The sequence below is a fragment of the Coturnix japonica genome, chromosome 9 (genome assembly GCF_001577835.2).
Source record: "Coturnix japonica isolate 7356 chromosome 9, Coturnix japonica 2.1, whole genome shotgun sequence".
In the NCBI taxonomy this organism is placed as follows: Eukaryota; Metazoa; Chordata; class Aves; order Galliformes; family Phasianidae; genus Coturnix; species Coturnix japonica.
In genome coordinates this window covers 7,570,997-7,590,259 of record NC_029524.1, presented here as the reverse complement: position 1 = coordinate 7,590,259, position 19,263 = coordinate 7,570,997, and the positions used below count along the sequence as shown (strand labels likewise).

Genomic DNA, 19,263 nt, shown 5'->3' with positions numbered 1-19,263 from the left:
TCAAGGGGAGAAAAATTCAAGCTTGTTAGTTTTGTGCTCATTGTGTCGTTCATCAAGACTCTGACCCTCAACGTAGCTTGCAGGAATGTGGGCTGTCTTCTGTAATCTTGGGCAGAACTCCAGTTTTTGAAGAGATCTCTTTACTGCTAAGAACCTGTTTACTCTGCTACCCAGCTGGTTTTGAAATGTTTTGTAGCACAACATTTATTCTGAATCCTATGCTGTGCAGTGAAGCCATCAAGAGATCTAGTCTTTATTACTGGTGGGAACATAGTGCGGAAAGATCAGTATAAATTAATAATCCTCACCACGAGGATTTTGGCAGCTGTTTACCAATTTATATCCTCCTACTCATTTCTTAAGAATTACCTTAATTTCTTTTTAGCAAGCTTCCCTGTTTTTTGTCTTTCTTTCTAAGTGAATCAACAGCATTAATGAGTCTTTGATCGTACATCAGTTGCTGCAGAAGTGACACCTCCTCATGATTTCCATGGAAACTACAACAGATAGAAAGAACACAATAACACTATTTAGAAACACTATCTTTCAACACAGTCACCACCACTATCTGTGCATTTTCACCTGCAATGAGCAAGAGCCTGCACGCTGTGCTCATTGCAGTTCTGTACCACAGAGGTGAGTGCTTTCACCACCACTGACCCACAGCATCACTGTGGAATGAAAAATTCATTAAACATCTGTTCCTAATAGTAGACCTAAATATTTTGTCCTAATAGTAGGACAAAATAAAGCAGACCAATCCCATTTCCTCTTTATCACTTGGGTTTCATGCTTTAAAAAGTTGTCTATTAAGTATGAAAAGATACCACTCTGGACTGAGCAAATGATAACAGGTGTTTTATGTATGTCACTGCACTTCTTAAAGCAAATTTTGCTTTAAAAATTATTCTCAATTAGTGCTGTTTTAGATGTAAAGCTTTTTTTCCCGTCAGGAACAAAATATTAGGAAAGGCCAATGTAAGTTTATGTAAAAGCAAGGCTTTTCTCAGAATTTTAGCACACCAAGATTTGTTTCATGTGAAGCAATCTTTTGCAACAGATATGCATCTAATGAGAGCACACTATGAGCTGAACGACTAAATCCTAGAGTTATGGCTGTAGTGATAGCTGATTTTCTGTTTTGATTACTGTCCAACTGTCTTCAGCCATACCTGTAGTGATGCAGGAGAAATCCCTTCATCCACCACATCAGTGCAGCTGACAGACCATCTGGGCTATTCTGATGTGATAGAATGGATTTAGGTTCACAAGGGCTTAAATGTTGCCTAAGAACCCACGGCTCCAGATAAATCTTAAAAGATAAAGTACCATTGGCATTTTTATAGATGAGTAGGAGGTATCTGAGCTTTAGCTCCTACTTCAACTCCCATCTGGTGTAGGTGCTATATTCCACAGTAGAGCAGTGACTTAAAGCAACCTGAAGCAGGCGGGGAGACAAGTATTTTCTCTTTAAGAAGAGGTTTCAGTTGGCAGTTTAACGATGACTGTGGTTGATGGACTGTAGCAGCACATCTTGATTAAAAGTCTTATGTTCAACATCAGAAACATATCTTGGTCTACGTTCACTTGGAAGGAATTCAGTTTGAGTTGTTGGAGTTCAGTTTCCATACTGTGGAGATGTCAGGCCTGCCCCAGTTCGGTTTCTGCACATGAGAAAGCACCGGTAGTACATTCTGCGACATAGCAAAGAGTGAAGCAATCAAATTGGGGCTCAAAAAACAGTGTTTTGTTTGTTTGTTTGTTTTTACTAAATGTAGGAATATCTCAGTTTTGAGGGCATCCTCATCAGCATATGAAGGGAAATAATTATTTGGACAGACAAACAAATGAGTCAATGCAATCACCAAGTCCACATAGACTAAAATTATGATGTCCATATTTCATGTATTGTTGCTTGCCAGTGCAATTTTAGTTCTGGAAGTAACATATTTTAAAAGCTATTTAACTGAAGGTGTAAAAGCAATCTGAAAGCAACCTGTAATGTAAATATATCCGGAATGGCAACGCAGTCTACGTTCTAGTGTTTTTGCTGGCATATTTGAAAGGTTGGTAATCACATTTTACTTGATGGAAAAAGATTGTATTGTAAGAGACACCCACCTATGTTTGGGTCAAGATTTAGTTCTGAGGTGAATAATGGGTGTCTTGTCAGGTGTTGGTGCCACTCTGAAATGAAGCACTAAGCAGCTGTAATACAACTTTTTTTTTTTTTATTTTTTTTTTCCTTCACTGTCTCTGGTGATACCAGGAATAGAAGTTTTAGTTTTCCTGCAAGGAAAACTTGTTTCTCAGACTTTCCAGCCACTTGTGTTAGAGGTGAATAATTTGAAAGCAGATTTTGAAGTACTGTGTTTACAACTCTGAGGAGAACGGGCATTAAAATGCTGTTTGGAACCTGAACCTTACCACTTACTGTTGCCATCTTTACACAGCCAAATTCCTGCTTGAAACGAAGTGCATATTTACATGGTCACCTGGGAGAAGGTTCAGCTTTGAAACTGATCATGTCACAAGCCTAGAAGCGTGTTAGTGTAACCGAGTGGCTAATTACCAAACCTTGGAAATTACATTAGTGTTCAGTGCAGGGCTAATGTGCTGAATGTGACTTGCCAATTTACAGCCCAGTAGTTTGCAACTACTGCAAGCTCTGCACTTGCCCTACAAGACATGCAGGGAAAGTCTTTGAGGGTCATGCTTCAGTTTAGAGGCTTTAAAAACTTCAGTGCACTTTGGGAGCTGGCTATTGGCTTCCCATACAGAATAAGAGAATGTAGCAGCTCCTTGAGCTTTTGCATATTTAAGTTTTAGTGTTGCCTGGCACTCAGATGGTATTATTAAAGCTGTTAAAGGGAGGAAGTGTAACTGCTGGTCATATAGGTGGCAAAAGTTATAGTACTGTAATTTCAGTGTTTATATTCTATGAGCTATGTAAAGTGGAGATGCTGATGGAGTTGCCTGTATTTTACTGTACTTAATAAGAAGTTCTAAGTTATGTTTTTCTTCCAGGCTTTTTAGAAGCAGTTCTCTCTGTTACTTGCTATACCTCTTTCATAGCCTTAATATCTGGCATTTCATTAATACATCCATTCATCAACATCCCATTACAAAAGAAGAAAAGGGTTTACCAGGTGCCTGTGGAAATTATAGTTGAGAGAACTGAGATGGCCAGCTCTAGTATTTCTGTAGTGCTGCTCTGATGTGTCAAGTCTGTACAATTTCTCTGAAACACAACTGCTTGTTTTCATGAAGAATGTTCTCAATAGTTTTTAGTGCTTGATTGCATTTAAATATGTGAACGTGTGACCCGGAATTGGGGATCTTATACCCATGTAACACTGAGACCTTTCTTCCCACAAATTATCTTCAGAAGAAACTGAAATGGTGTGGTTTTTTCCTCCATCACTGTGTGATGACTGTACAAGTAGTGTAGTGGAAATACTAAGTCGTGGCTTGAAGCAGTGATTGATCACCTGGTGGGCAGGCAGAGCCAACCCAGGGGAGCTCAGGTGCATGCAGTGTACCTGAGTGACTGGAAGGGATGGAGCCAGGATGCACCCCTTCCCAGACCTCATTTAAGGGCTGGCAGTGGAGGCAAGGGGAGCTTGCTGGAGATCCCTGCCTACCCGTGTACTTCCTAGGGCAAGGAGGTTTTTTCCTTTGTTTCTGTGTACATAGCTGCTGCAGTGAGCATATCCTCAAATGCTGAAGCCTGGGACTTTGGTATTCCACTATCACTGCTGTGTTTTCCATCTCATTATAATGTTACAAGTAGCAATTCCTGTCAATAGAAGTTTAAAATCTGAACTAAAAAACATAGCTAAGAAAACACGAGTTCCATCTCAGACCGTAGTCGCTCCCTATGTGCCAGAGGAGGCTTATTATTGGCAATATGCTGTTGTAGTGCTTCTTGCCTCATGAAGTTACTGTTTTCAGGAATATGAAGGGTTTGATATGCTCCTGAGACCGCTCTAGAAGTACATGCATCTTTTCACTCTAAATATTCAGTTATTGTTAATAACTTGTATGCAGTTTTCCATTTCATCTTATTTATCAATAAAAATTGCATGTTCAAAAACAAAACAAGCATCCATAGCAAAAAAAAAACAAAAAACAAAACAAACAAACAAACAAAAAATTCCGATCAAGTAGGGTTCTTCCAAGAACATCAAAACATCCTGGAAGAAGAAATCTGAAGGGTTAAATCATAATTTGTAGATCATAATGGATATGAATCCGACCTATTTCCCTTCCTACATGAAGTGTGTATTTATGAAGTGTGAAATAAAGGTCCAAACTATGCATGATATTCTTTGTATTTCAGAATGATCTTAATGTAGCAGTCTCAGCCTTTTTCTTTTTCTGAAGTAGTGCTTGGTGTGAACGGTGAGACTGAAGATTATTCATGACCTACTGCAAAGACCTGAAAAGAGCCTGTGGCTGACAGTTGTCAAATTGGAGTTTAAGAGAGAAAAAAAATCTATATTTTTAATAGTGTCATATGTAGGCAGATTGGGGAACAAAGTGAAAACTTTTCTGATGTGGTATGTGTATCAAAGCAATATTTCCTGGTGTACTCCTTCAGTAAAGAAGCATCCTCTTTTTTGTTGAAGATATAAGAAAGGGCTAAAAATGTTTAAACCTCTGCACAGTTTGTGATCTCAGGTGTTATTTCACCAGGCAATCGGAGACTGATGGTTAATTCTGTTCCCTCCGTGACATAGCTTTCTAGATATTTAGAGCTGTCTTCGCGATATTAGGTCTTGTTTGGTGTGGAATCCTTGTTAACAATGAACAATTGTAACATACTTGGAATTTTTGTCTCTACTGTTTATGGGATTCATTCTTCTGTTGTGTCTCCAAATGCATCTGTGTCTGGCTCTGCTATAATGCAGTGTTTATAGTACAGCTGCATTTGATTCAACTGCAATTCTCTCTCTTTTTTTTTTTTTCCTGCTTTTTCATAACTAAGGTGATGTTGGCAGGTCATGTTGTGCTTTCAATTAATTTGTTATTCTGTACAAGAAAGTTAGATTGATTTCCTGTTTGAGAGAGGGCTTCTGATATTTCTCTCCTTTGCTCTGGTGTTCTTACAGTTGTATAAGTTGCTATTATTAATGCTTATCAGGTGCTGTAACACGTGTGATTGGAGTCATCCCAATGTTAACAAAATCTAAAAGAACAGCGATGTTTCTCAACTATAGAGGAAGATTTCCAGAAGTGTTTGAAGGATTTCATAGAATGAGTACAGAACAGTGTGCCTGCAGGTTAAGCGTCTTCGCACCTGCTAAACTTGTACCCTTGAGAAATGGTCTTAAGGAGTAATGGCTGCTGTGCTCATCTATTCATTATTTGCTTTTGTAACTCCTAAAGATCTCCTGGTCTGAGAGTTCAGTGGGCTAATCTGTATATAGAGTGAAAAATAAAAATCAAACAAGATAAACACTGTGAGAGTTGGGCAAACGTTACCTTTATCATTCATATTTGTGTACCTCTCATACCTTGTGTCCATTTGGGTAGCTCTGTTATGTAGGTCACCTTGAAAATAATGCCTCCCATTCATTTCCATGGCAGCTACAAACTATGCATAGAGCAGAGCACAATAACACTAATGATAGAGCAAATATTTAGCTATAAAATGCTGTTTTTCATCATAGTCACCACCATTAACTATGCATTTTTGCTAATGATGACCAAGAGCCTGCATGCCAGGAAGCAGGAGCCTGCACTAAGTGGAAGTGACCAACTGTTTCTGTTGCCACTGCTGAGTTGGACTACCCACTGCCTGAGTGTACTCACATGTACTGTTGGGTCTCCATAATTGTTCAGCAAGTGGTGATGGATATCAGTGGGTGTGATTTTTTTTTCCACAAAGAGGAATTCAGTGGCACACACCTTTACTTAGGCACTTCCGTATCAGGTGCTGTTTTGTCAGACTGCCCTTTTGCTGCCATCTGTCACATGGCAACAAAATGTAATAGGATATTGATAGGAAGCTTCAACTTTTATTGCCATATCACCAACATCTGCCTCTGATGTCATGGACCAATATAATAGAATAGGGGGCATTACTTTTGGAGCAGCCCTTATAGATCAAGTCCCCAGCCATAAGAAGTGCCTGTTGGTGTTTCCCCTTTATGATAATTAGAAGTCAAGGTCCTTAGTTTGTGCAAGGCCCAGGAGATGGATCTGTGGGAGTGGATAGGAGCTTGTTGCTTCAGCCTGGAACACATTTTTCTGGAAGATTTCCTGCATCTGCTTTTTAAACAGGAACGATCAGGGTGGGTGTCTGAATAGAAGAGTGGGATCTCTATATTAAAAAAAAAAAAAAAAAAAAAAAAAGGGACCTCTTGGAGTTGAACATCATTCAAATTATTGACATCTGCTTAGGGAGGAAAAAATGGATTGTTAATGTAAAAATTAATTGGTATCTGTGGCAGTAATTGGACCTTAATTAGCATAGAAAGTAGCCATGGGAGTACTGGCCTCACCAGATGCTTTCTTGCTTAAGCTAGAATTCTTAAAAGGTTCTTGGAAATCAAGGAGGTGAGGTGGGTGGTGAGGGGGAAATCTGTCACTTTAACTTACCCTTGGATATACTTAACAGGTTTTACTGTTGTGAGTTACTTCTAAAAGACCAAATGACATGCTCAGGTATTTCCGTAACAACTATTTTAGTTTCCTGTCCGGAGTCTGGCATTTCACAGTAGCATTACTGCAAGCATTTAATTGGTCTCTCTTGCATATCTGGCAGTTTTCCTCATCAGCTCAAACTTCCTGTTTGCATTACCTCCCACTCTCGGTAACAGGAGATGTATACCTGCATATACATGTGGGGTTTCTTAGGTTTGGTAGTTTAATTTTTGAACTCTATTCTTACAAGTTAAATCTGTGAAACTACAGAGCCAGTCAGGCCCCTTTTACTACTTGACACTAGTTGATCTCCTGCTCTTTGGCTATGTGTTTGCAGCAGAATAATTTGGTAAGATCATCAAGTATTTTGGCAGCGTCCTGTGTGCAGCTATAGAAGTAATCTCTTGCTGGGAGCTTTACTTAGGTCTGCACAGGGTCCTGGATCCATCAGTACCTGTATATACTCATGAGAAACCTTGTTAGTGCTGGCATTGACTGTTGCTCCTGCAGCTTTGAACATGACTTTCTCTGTAAACGCTTTGTAGATCTGTTCTTATCAAATAGTTGTTCCAAGTCTGTGTGTTTGTCGCTCCCTCAGTGAGCTTGTTTTGCTTATGAATCCATCACTGAGCTAAGGAACATTAAATGCTACTGTCAAAAACTGATTGATTGCAGCTTTTCATGAACTTGGATTCAAGCCTCCCAGTAGGTAATAGATTTGTATTTGGTGCAGAGTTTTCCGTGCTACTCTGTTTCTGGCTCCTTGATGATAATTTCTTGTTTCTCTACTGCTAATTCTGGGTAGTGCTACAGAAGTTAACTCCTCATTAGCTTCTCCCCTCTGTTCCTCACCTCTGGATCCTTCAAAGCTACTTCTTTGTACTCTGCATCCTTAGAAGGTTAGTTTTCTCCCTTTCACTTTAGCCTCAGTATTTTGTTAAATTATGCAATATAAAAGAACTATGCTGCCAAGTGAAATGCAATTGGCTCTACGCGTGGCCCCAAAAAATGTGTGGATTGGGATCCTCAGTAAATGCCTTCCTGCTAAGCAGCAGCAGCAGGCATCAGGGATTCTGCAGCTCCAGCCTTCTCTGGGGATGGTGTATAAGGTTTGCCTCTCAAAGATTTTCCAAAGTTTTAGTTACAGTTTTTTCTTAGCCAATAAATGCCCATATGGTAAAAAAAAAAAAAAAGGAACATAAGTCCCCACTGACATCTCCTGGGACTGTTTATAGAGGAACAACTTTCTCTCCATTGGAGAAGATGTTTCTTCATAATGGCAGGATCAGCTTGAGCTTGGCATGAAATCCGTTTCATGGCTACCTAATTGTCCATCCCTGTAGCAATAGTAGGAGTCTTCCAAAGGTCATGTCTTGCTGACTGTATGAACAAGCTGGATGCCATGTGGGTGCTTCTTTTAAGGAAATCTACTGTAAAGACTTCACAATGGAAATTAGATTCTCTGTCCTAATTTCCAAAGGCTGCCTCTTTTATTAGGAAGCTCACAAGAGGCTCCCTTCACCAGACTTAATTTACCAATTTTATTTGGACATTTGAAGAAACAAAGAAGGGACAGAAAGTTGTAAATTTAAGAATATGGAAGATTTTCTTTAGTGAGAGTGGAAGTGGTTGCTGGCAAAGAACATCTGAAAGCAGTATTCTGTTTCTACTCCTTTTACTTGGCAAAGATATGTGATATTCACTATTAGGGTAAAATTATGTGAAGCAGCTGCACTGACAGATAAGATTAATTATCCTTTGCATTGCTGACATTAACCCTACTTGTCATCAGGGCTGTGGGAAGAGGAGTACCTCCTCATCAGGTCACTTTGTGAACACATTTACTATCAATATGCTATTTTAAGTTATCGTAAAATCTAATGAGTCAAAATGGAGACAGTCATCTGTAGTTTCCTGTCAACATGTCAGGATTATCATCTCTCAGATTTAAACCTGAAGAGGGAAAATGCTAGTAGAATCATCTAGGCTGTAGAGTTTCTGCAACTTGTGTATGCTTTAAATACCTTTGTAAGCAACATACCACAGATAGTGTCATTAAAAAGATCTTGTTGGCTCTATGCACCAGTTCTGCTTTCTTTAGAGATAGCTTGAATGTGAAGAGAAAGGAATAGTGATGTACCATAGGGAAGGCCATCCTTCTATAATGTCCAGCAGGCAAGTTTTGTGTGAAAATGCAATTCTAGCTTTGTTTTCTGTCTTCACTTCTCTGTTCCAATAGTAAGGGAAGTGAGCTAAATACTTATTCCTAGTGTTGGAATACACTACCAGAAAGCAGGACCTGGGCTGCTCTGACAAACAGCTGGCCAATGTGTCTTGCTCAGGTGAGAGCAGTTTGTCTGTCACCTCTCTGATCGTGCTGTCTGGATCCACTCCTCTTAGATTAAATGTGTGGCTCTGTGGAGCTCTGCTAGTGAAGGGTGTAGTGGTGGCAGCTTGGGAATGCCAAGGTACCTGGTGACATGGCTACTGCCAAGGAATATTGGTGTAATCCTTCATGTGCCATCAAGATAATTGCCAGCGCACTCAGGCACAAGGAGCTGGAAGGCTCACAATGGTTCCCTAACCTTAATGATATTTCCAATGAAAGGGCGTGGTGTCCATACACTTACAGAGACTGAACTACCTTGATAGTAAATTCCCTACTGGGTTCCTGGTAGGAGATGAGAAAACAGCAGTCTGGGATTGGTACACAACTCTATTAATAAATAAAAGCTTATCTCTTGTCATTCTAAGGTCATATTTCACATGGGATTGGAACATTTTTCACTGATAAACATCTATGCTGAATATGAGACAACGAGCAATCAAAATTACACATTTAAAAATATCTCTGCAAAGAGAAGAAAATGCAGATGTTTGTAGAGAGATCTTTGTAACTTAGCAGGCAGAGGTGGCTCATCCCTTAGTTTGAAACACTAAACTCATTAAAATTATGAAAGCCATGAAGAAGTATAAAGTGTTAACTTGATTAAATTTGGAACGGAGCTGCCCACCTGTTCTTCTAAATATAAGTGGCTCTGCAACATGACCTGCTCAGTCGTCAAGGGGGGAAAGCTGGTGGAAGCTTGTGCTGGGCTGTGTCCGTAAGTGGGGGCAAGCCAAGGAAGGCAGAAGCCTGCAAGAATGTTTTGGCGCTGCTTCCTGGCTCCCACTGCGACTTGAGATGCATATCACTTTATGTAATACTTTTTTCAAATGTGTATATTCAGCTCTAACGGCTCGTTGATCCTAGCTAAGCTCTTTGGCTTGGCTCTGCTGTCAAGTTTTCTTGTTTGACCAGGTCTAGTATGTTATGTGCCTCGAAGCTACAGACACTTCCTTAATACATGAAAATAAATTCAAAAGCTCTATTGTGATCGCTTGTTGAAACAGCTCTGACTTATCACACTAAGGTTTCCTGATGCTGACAAGCTAAACAACTTTCACTTGGTGCAAAACCCTGCCAAGCAAGCCTGCTTCCAGATCTTATCCACAGTGTGGAGGAGGTGTCTTACAGAAGCTCATTTAAACAACTTCACACCATCCTTCTCAATAGAATTGAGCTGCATAATCCACGTGAATCTCTCGACTTAAACATTGAATCTCAATGCATCACTGCTTAGTGGGTGACAGTCACCATCCAAGTACTGCTAATTAGCTTTTTATTTAAATGAGTCAAGAACTACATTTTGAGAGCTCGGGGTGCTTGCCAGTTGCAACTCGTAGTAACTCTCTCAAGTGCTCTTGTTTTTGCACATTCCTCTTAGGCGAGTTTTCTATCCTGCTGTCCTGCACCTATCTTCCTCTGCTACTGGTTTCCTAAAAGACAAACTTATTTATTCTACCTAACATATTCAATTTCATAAGAGGTCCTGGATAGCAAGTATTAAATATCTGTTTTGGTGCAATAATGTATTTCAGTTGGCACTGTAAATTTGCCCTCCCTCCTCCAGCTGCTCGCTACATTGCTTGATCTTATCCCTTTAGGGCACACTGGTTTGCAGCTTCCTTTTAGAAGTTATTTGGTTTTCTTTGTTCTTTTTTGGTTTTCCCAAGGCATAGATTTGAAGAAGCAGCTCACCTACTGACAGTAACATGGAGCTGGTGTGGCTTTTGTAATACGATGGAGTGTTGGCATTAAAATTCTACCTCTGCTCTAATCTTCGACATTTTATTTATATACATCATTTGTTACTGGATTAAAAATTGTAATTCTGATGACTGCCACGGTAATTTTGAAATAGCTGTATATATTGCATAAATAACAAATCTTTCAGCTGAGAATTGATTTACATCTTCCCAAGTTGCATGATTTCTCTGTAAGATTTATTAAACTCTCAAAGGACGCTTTATTTTTCCCTTCCTTTCCTTTCCCTGCTGTTGTATCTGTAATTCAGCACTCTCAGAAAGCACAGGGGAGCAGCAGCCCTCTGCAAGCAGGCAGGCTGACAACAAGTAGCGCTGGCTCAGGGTCTGACCCACGTGCCTTTGCTGCAATTACACCTTTGCTCCAGCTCTGCAACATCCTGCCTCTCCTGAGCAAGGATTAAAGGCGTAAAAATAAATTGTGCAAGACTCTTTCTTTGTGGTGATCTTATGCTTTGGAGAATTCCATTAGAGATTAGGTTTTTGGACCATAAAGCTGCTTTGAAATCTCTTTTAAACTGAATGTGAATTCTAGTTTCCTGAGATAAATAAATGCAACATTGGAATCCTGTTCCATCTCCTTGCCAAAATAGGTCCATAAGGGCAGCCAGAATCTATTATTGGTTTACTCTGGTGAAGATCTTCTGATGTTAAAGGTTGAGAGTGTGTAAGTGACAGTGGAATTTGGCTCCTGGCCTTCAGGCTTTCAGCTATGCCTTACAAACAGAACTCTTGTGGACTAGATTATAAAAAGAGGATAGCAGGGGGGAAACGATGAAGGAAAGATACTTTTCATGAGTGTATATACATTTGTGTATAGAGAATAACTCTCTCTAATTATGAGCGTGTGAAGGCTCTAATTGCATATTTTTCCTTTGTATTTAAATGAACTTATATTTGCAGGTTTTAATATAAATATAAAAGTTTATTTTGTTATCGCTTCCTTCCAGAAGATGATTATTTTTGGAAATGTTTAGTATGTGCGCATGAAATACCACTCTTAGTATTTGCTCTAACATGAAGAATGGGTGTCAGCTTTACCAGTTCATGTAGTGTGTGATGCCCATCTGGTAGTGGTTAGAACAGAGATGCCATTACAACACTGTGTTAGAAGTAGCTGCTGCCTTGTCTTTTTTTTTCCTTACTGGTTTTTATTCTTACATTCTCCTTCCCTCTTTTTAAAGCTCTTTTTGATATGACATGTTTAAATGCTGTGGTGGTTATGTTCTCAGTTGAATGCTTCTGTCCTCCACCAGGCCGTTTCAGTGATTGCTTTGTATGCTGACAACTGTATGTAAAGTTGGGAGCTAGGAATTTAAATATTCAATCACGCTACAGTAGTGGCTTCTTTAAAAAATATATATAAAATAATAATATTTGACTGTTAGAGGACAACTCCTGTGCATACTATTTTTAAGCAGGAATAAATATAGCATGAAGCTGAGTGAATTACTCAAGGTATGAATGCTGAAGGTCTACTTATTGTTGTCCTTCTTTGCACTCATTTGCTGGTCATGTCTTCACCAGGTTTGGTGACTTCAGGCAATGTGGTCTATCTCCATGAGAGGACTTAGCTATTCTAAACCTTAAGGTAAAAAAAGAACATAAGACAGATAAAGCCATTCTGCTTATCTGTGTTTTAAGCATTGCTTGTCAAGTACTGAAGTTTTGTTATAAGGAGGGGAGTGATATGTAGTATATAATAGCAGCTGGAGTGGACTCGTGGACCCCTGCGGAGTAAGTGCTGCACTGTGCATGTGTTTACTTAAAATCTATGGGCCCTTCCACTGGAAAACTGGAAGGAATTTCTCCCAGCTCCCCTGCCTAGTATGAAAGTGTAGCCTGTCTCTAGTAATTGGTTTTGCCTTGAATTTTGACTGGCTGATATTTGCAGGCTAATTACTTCAGCAAAGATTTCTGCTTTTCTAGTTCCTTTCGCATGTCTAAAATTTATCTTTTAGTCAGAAATCTTTTTTCTCACAGTTTTTGTTAACATGTTTCTGGATTTGCTGGTTCTTAACTTGGTTTCTTGACAAATGTGCTGCAGAAGTTGGTTTACCCTCCTGTAGGAATAGAGAATTTGGGGTTATTGGATCTTTCCTTTCTGATCCTGAAAACTGGAAGTTAAAACAGGAGGGCGCTTCTTGAGGAAACAGCTGTACTGATTGTCCCTTGGGGTTTACTCTGGAAACATGAATTCGGTGGCTTGGAACATTTTGTCATCTGAGCCCATCTAGCAAATGTATCAGACTTCTGCTCGAAGCTGACAAAAAAAACCCTCAATGAATAGTCCTGGCAGTGGTGGGAAGGAGAAAATATTTAGTATGTGTATTTAGCATTTCAGTTCTCTAAAGATGGCTTTAACTTTTTTTGGTAAAGACTCGAGTCTTAAAATTTTGCCTCTTTTCTTTGTGTGTTACAGGAGATGTGCAAGAACATTTTGTCTTTGAGATTTGATGTGTTTTTTATACCCTATAATATTATGTTTTTGAGTAAAAGGTTCAGATTTCAATGACTGAAGACAACTACTAGGCAGGGACTGGCTGCATGAGAAATCAAAGTGTTGTGAAGGAAGGTACTGAGTGTCTTCTCCACATATTATCCCTCTCCTCATCTATGAAGATAATAACACTTAACCAGTCAGTAACATTATGTAGCATACTCAAACATTTTCTTTTCCTCTTGCTTTTCATCAGCGTTAGCTTCAGCTAATGATTTGTGAAACTTTAAAATAAAAGAGCTACAATGATGAGAGGAATGAAATCTTTTTGAAGTGTGGCAAGTAATGTGATTCTGGCTTATGCTATGGAGCAGGGTGACAAAATGGCCCTAAGTGGTGTGAGAAATCCTATCCTGGAGGAAGTCAATATTGCTGCTGCTGCTCCCAACTCTTCCTGATGAGGTGTGGGGCAGTGGCTGGCAAAGGAAGTGGGGGGAAACGTGCAGGGAGGTGCTGGGCTCCAGTCTGTCCACGCTGGGTCACCCTTCAGGGAGTGGGGCTGCTGCTTGCTTGAGGGCTGGCACTGTCAATAGTACTATCCTGCTTATCTAACTAGAAAAATAAGGCATTAAGACAGCCTCATTCAGCAAGGATTACTTGAAAACCTTTACCTCCACCTCAAATGACATAGAAAATTTGGTACTTGAGCAAAAACATGTTTCTGGTCAGGTGTCTGGTACATAAAATTCAAAGGAGACAGTAGGGATACAGAGGCTGTTGTTTCTGAATCTGCTTCATGGTGACCACAACTTATTGCAGATGTGCCTGCCTTCTCCTGACTTGCTAAAGAGAAGGTGTAGGAGGAAGCACAACTGTGATATGAAGGCACTGGTGCATGTGAGGTGATGTCTAGGACAACATGGTAATCTTGAGAATGAGCTCCAAGAAGCCTGTGACTTTAATGGAAAATGTAGGATCACATAAAACACTACAATTAGAGGTTTGTTATGTTTTTATTATAACTAATAGCTGGTGACCAGGAAAACTGGTTTCTGTTTCCACAGACTTCAGCTGCAGAAATCCACTACAAAGTTTGTAAGCTCTCCCTTTGCCTCTTAGGAAGGGATTATGACAAATATTAAGTTATACTCCATGCCGCTGCTTGCAAACTTTGAATTGCTGTAAGCAAGGCATCCTGCAGAGCTGCTGAACAGTGTAATGTAAGACTTGGCACTGGCTCTTCCTGCAGGTTTTGCCAGAGTCTTAGGGCTTTTTTTTTCTTCATATCACATGAACTTAATCTTCCGCACCATTAGAAACAAATACAGAAATGAGAAGTTAGTAAAGCCAGTGAGCAAAGTGGTTTTAGCTGCTTTTGGATTACTGAACCTTCAAACAATCAGAAGACCTTCTGCTGTAACCTCTTTTTAAAAATAATAAAGATGAAAGTCAAGATTTTGTCATAATCCTCTTAAATTCAGGGCTGCAGGGAAGGAGCGGGCAGGTGTCTAAGTGCCTCCTGACTACCATTCACTCAGCATTTATGCATGAGGTAGTTGTGAACTGTGTGTGAAGGAAGGCACCCATTTGTGGGGTAACTTTACACTGGCTGGGGGTGGGAGGCTTTTTGCAGTGGAGTAGCATGGATTTTGGTCTCTGAAAGTGACAGAGATCACTGCTTAAGTAGGAAAAACAATTGTGGAAAACAGGAAAAATCTTCAGGGCAGCAAAATGCCTTGTGGAGGCTTTCTGAACAGGAATGCCAGGCTGCTGGGGACACAGAATACCTCCTGAGGTGGCTCAGAACAAGTGACATCAGAATCCTTGCTGCTGTGTTATCCGGGTTTACTTTAACTTTTGAATTTTTTAAAGGCTTTTATATCTCAGGTCTGGTTTTACTGAACTGGTGGCTCTTCACATTATGTTTCCAGCATTCTGGATGTTACGTCTCTTGTGCCAGGTGTTATTTAGACAAGGCATTCCTCTATATGTTGGCATGATTCACTGAGCAAAGAATCACAAATTTCTGCATTTTTTTTTTCTGCTTAAAAATATGTATAACCAGAAATTGAAGTGAAAAAGTCTTGTGTGCCTTTTGTAGTTTTGAGGTGAAAAACTTTGTAGTATTGGAATGATATTTAAATGCTCAAAGTTTAAAATGACATATTAAATAGACTTCACTTTTTCACAAACATCAACATGATTGTAATTATGAAAGGATGAACTTGAGTGTGACATTCAGGTTGTTGTGTTTTGTTACTGGAAGCGTATTATTTTATTCCCTGCAGTTGCAGTGAAATCATGGATTTTATTTTTATACACATTTTTGCCACAAGAATTTTGACTGATTTCAGGGACCTAGTTTTGTCACTGAATCCTAAACCTCTTGTAAGGAGCTTAGAGTCTGGTTTTACTTTATAAGTGCTGATACAAAGTTAAAGTTGTCATTAACTGTATACCCTGTACATAAAAGGTGTATTCTATTTTAGGTTAGTATTTCAGATGTCTGGATGCCTCCATCTGTATGTGGCCAGTGTGAATATGGCTGAACTTGACAACATCTAAGAACTATGTGGTGGCATATGTGAAATAAGTTTGGATGTCCTGGCTTTTAATGGAGACAGACCTGTGGCAAAGGAGCTGTAGCTGCATTTGACACTTCTGCTTTTGATGCAGACACAGGGTGAATGAAGAGGAAAATAATCACCCTGGTGACCTGTGAGTGTTATTCTATGAGTTAAATCTTAGGCACCTCAGTGAGAAATTCTTCTGGCTCCACTTATTTTGTACCTGTCTGGGAATCCTCACCTCTAACGCCCCAGCTAAGCGTGTGTCCCAAGATACATACCAAAGATAGGGTCTTTTAGTGAGGGAGTTTTGCAGATTTATAAGGGTGAATACTTAAATGCCAAAACCTCAAGCAACTTTTCTTTTTCTTCATCCTTCCAAGGCATTGATCTTCTTTTCTTTGTGGTAGATTACTGTTGGTTGGCTTTCCCCTTCTCATGGAATAACAGCATCATGGAATGGGTGCTCCTCTGTAGTTTAGTCCAGTACCCATCAATAACAGAAAAGCAAAGATTGCACCAGCAATTAAAGCACTTTCTGTTTATCACTGAGCTAGTATTTTTAGGAAGCTGATGGAATTTGGCTTGTCATCTAACATGCAGTTCTTTTGCCAAATGTCAGGTCTCCTGACCAGCCACACAAGTTGCTCTGCCAACTGTCATCCTCCCTTGCAGAAAGAGGAATGCAATGGAGTCGGCAACTTGATGAAGAATTAACAGCCTCTGCCAGCATGCCATAATTAAACAGCTATATAGACAACAGCTGTGAAAAATTCATCAATCATAGAATGTTTATTATTGGAATTAAAATGTCTCATAACTAATGCATTGATTTACATTGATTAACATCTCCTAGAAGGAACAATCTGTGTCTTACAGCTTACTGTGGGCATTTTGAATGACTGTATCACTTGCACCGTCACCAGTCTGCCTCTGGTTAGTTGACTGTAGTTAAAAGGTTTACCAGCTTCTTTGCAGCAAATCAGATCTGCAGCTGTGGAACTGCAACCCTGATCACTTCAAAGGAAGTTTAAATTCCTGTCAGCATACACAGTGTTGAATGTTCTGGTATACCGGTCTTCTAGGCACGTGGACAATACTCTAGTTTTCATGCTTGAAGTAATGCAGCAAACAATAATTTTACTGCATCAACTTAAAAACCATGTGGAGCTCAGAAATAAGATCTTAGGAAGTTGTTCTGTTTCATTTTGTCTTGGTATTCTACTGTACAATTTAACACTGTCAATTGTGTTGCTTTTTTTTTTTTTTTTTTGGATAGGAGGTATTCTCTTCTGGCCATGTATATTGCAGTCAAATTACTAAAACACCGTACCCTATGTATGGAATAACAAAGTCATTAAGGTTGAAATAGGTTGAAAAAGATCACTTAATCCAACCATCAACCCTTCCTCCCCATGCCCATTAATCCATGTCCCTCAGTGCCACATTTACCATTTTGTCGTGTTCTGGCTAGAACCTGTTGCATATGTGCAATGAACTTTCAAGTTAGAGCTCTAATACAGCATAATTCTCCCTGAACCATGAAACCTGCAGGAGAAAAGCAAGCAAGAGATTAACTTCAAGGTTCTGAGCCCATGATGAGGTCTCTCGCTGTTTTCAGTGACCAAAAAATAGTACTTCCAGTGTTGTGTGCTCAGTAAATGCTTTTCCTCATCTAGAAAAATTAAATACTTCAAATATTCAGTGGCACTGGCAGAGTTTGTAAGTGTTTGGGGAGAAACAAATATAGAAAGCTTTAATGGAGAAAAGCTGTTGTAACATTTGATTAGATAAAATGAATGGAATCAAATGTTGGAATACTTTTCTGGTACGTCATTTAGCCATGACATTTCTCTGCATTAGCATCTTGTTCTAACTTATAGCACAACAGGAATTCGGAGGTCTCAGAGCAGGCTGACTGGATATTTTTTAAGATAAAAATAAAAACAAGTATAAAATATGGCACAGAGATTTAATCTTTGGATTCCTGCCAGTTAAACTCACCAGTCAAGACAAAATGGACATATTGTAAACTGTTTTCTTTTGTATTTCAAATTAACTCCTAGTTCAGACTCATGTCTGCATGCTCTGGGAAATACTTCTTTGCTGAGACATTTAATATCAGTTCTTATTCTATGATTAAGTTAAGAGGTAAGGAAGTTTGGGTTTTTTTAGTAAACAACTGGGACTTCTGTCAAGAGATGAAGGCTGTATCTGGAACATAGTTCATTCAGTAAACTGGAACATGTTTTTCCTTTCCTTTCGACAGGCACTTTTTCTACATGTCGAGTGCAGCCTGGACCTCATTAAATTGTTTTCATAGCAAGATGAGAAAAAGGACCTTCCTGATGGATCTTAGATCCTGCTGCCAGATAGTTTTCAGCTTTTACATGGACTTGGTCGTGTACTACTGTTGACTTCAGTAGAGGTAAGACTAGAAGGCACTGTAGCCTTTTCTCATAAGAATGAATTGCACTCTGTCCTTTAACACTTGCCACAGAGTACTACAGCAGCAAGACAAGGTAAAATTTACAGAAATAGTAGAATCTTTATGTATACTTAGTGGATTTTGCAACAACTCATGAAGACTAGTCCTGTTCAAGCTGATTTTTCCATTTTCATGAAGAACTGAGCTGGCAGAATGTGCCTTGCACTTAAGCATATTCCCTTTCTAGCCTTGCACCAGGGGAAAACCTAATTCTAGATAATATATACTGTATGTCAGTGAGGCAGATCTATTAAGTTGCTGCGTCCAAAACATAAATTTATTTCTGATGTAAGAATATACCTCTTATAAGTTTGTCACATGCTTGCGTGTTGTGAGGGATTTCTGTGCCAAGTCCTGTGTATGTAGTTCTTAAAGATTTCCCTTAAGGTGTTAAGAGAACATGGAGCTTCTAGACAAAAGAGGTTTTAAAAGGCATTAGCCTTTTCCCTACTGCAGTGTTGGACTTCGCTGCCATCCTTGCAATATTTATTCCATTTAAGAACAGTCAGAAATATGACTGATTCAACAGAGAAGTTCATCAGTGCAGACTGTAAATGTGTATTTGTTTTTTAATAACAGATATTATGTTATAAATGACTCTCATCTCATCTATTGTAAAAACCCGCTGTTATTTTGTAACCTATCTTTTTCTTGTGATAGTTGATGGTGTTGCATAAGTGAAATGGGAATTTGGTATTAACTCTGGGATAACCAACCAATCACAAAATATGTAACTTTGCTGCATTTAAATATTTGACTTCAACTCAAAAAACATTTATTATTGGATGTATATTGGCAGATACTAAATTAATTTACTCTTTACTTTAAGAAAGCTACTTTTATCAGCTTCTCAAACCTAAATTAATGTGAATCCATATTTATGAAAAACATTACATCTAAGCTCTATGCATGTTATAATCATTGGTTAAAGTTCTCAACTTTTTGAATGAGTGTGAAAAGTGTGTGTTATC

The 19,263-nt window shown here is 39.2% G+C and overlaps 1 long non-coding RNA gene across 2 annotated transcripts in view; it reads left to right on the top strand.

Moving 5' to 3' along the window:
* LOC107318060 overlaps window positions 1-19,263 on the top strand; it is a 161,027-nt gene that overhangs the window by 59,627 nt on the left and 82,137 nt on the right. For both annotated transcript variants that reach the window (XR_004308350.1, XR_004308349.1), the window contains exon 3: window positions 18,074-18,232. This is a non-coding gene — a long non-coding RNA (uncharacterized LOC107318060). The remainder of the gene's footprint in view (window positions 1-18,073; window positions 18,233-19,263) is intronic.